The sequence below is a fragment of the Brassica oleracea genome, chromosome C3 (assembly GCF_000695525.1).
Source record: "Brassica oleracea var. oleracea cultivar TO1000 chromosome C3, BOL, whole genome shotgun sequence".
NCBI classification, from domain to species: Eukaryota; Viridiplantae; Streptophyta; class Magnoliopsida; order Brassicales; family Brassicaceae; genus Brassica; species Brassica oleracea.
In genome coordinates, this window is record NC_027750.1 from 20,333,012 (window position 1) to 20,334,149 (window position 1,138).

The window sequence follows — 1,138 nt, forward strand, 5'->3', positions numbered from 1 at the left end:
TCATGATTTTCATCTTCAACCAAATCATCATCATCATCTTCAAAACATTCATCAGCTTCATCATCTTCCCTGAACTCTGAAACCGTTTCCACCTTGCTACGGCTTGATACACAAAGCCGTACTCCATGCGTTTTGGTTATCTCGAGCAAGTTTCGAACTTGTCTATCACTTGTAACATGAATAGGAGGGGTGTCTGGAGCATGCATCATTTCTGCTGGTAACGAGTAAGTTATCTCCACAGATTCTGTGCTCATGTCCATGTTATAATCTTCATGAGCCATTGCAAGAAGTTCAGCATGTGTCGAACCTTCCCCCAAAAAATATTTCTTGCTCCTTTGACATTATCAACCACAAAATCCCAACGACAATCATTCAACAACCATTCTCCATACACTGCATGTAACTGACGCATCATCTACAAAAATTAAAAATAAAACACATTAGTAAACATAGAGAAAATGAAAGTTTACTAAACATTGACGCAGACGACATACCAGTAAGTCGTCTGGAAGACTTACCAGTAAGTCGTCCAAACACCAAACAGGTCATTTTTGCAATTGAATTTTAAATAGGAAAACTTACAAGTAAGTCGTCCAGCTTTGTTTGTTAAAAAAAAAAACCTAGACGACTTAGTCGTCTAGGATAAATGAGTTAGTTTTGCATTTGACCAAATTGTGTCAGATATTTGACTTGTCCTGGACGACTTACCAGTAAGTCGTCTCAGGGAAAACAAAATTTTCAATATTTTATTAAATCTGGACGACTTATCTGTAAGTCGTCTCAAGTTATTTTTGCAATTAGAAAATAAAACTTAAATATTTAACTTTTCCCAGACGACTTACGCGGAAGTCGTCAAGTAAGACGACTTACTTGAAAGTCGTCAAGGCAGACGACGTACAAGAAAGTCGTCCGAGATAAGCAAGGTTTGACCATAACCTAAGAAATAAATCTGGACGACTTTCAAGTAAGTCGTCTTACTTGACGACTTCCGCGTAAGTCGTCTGGGAAAAGTTAAATATTTAAGTTTTATTTTCTAATTGCAAAAATAACTTGAGACGACTTACAGATAAGTCGTCCAGATTTAATAAAATATTGAAATTTTTGTTTTCCCGGAGACGACTTACTGGTAAGTCGTCCA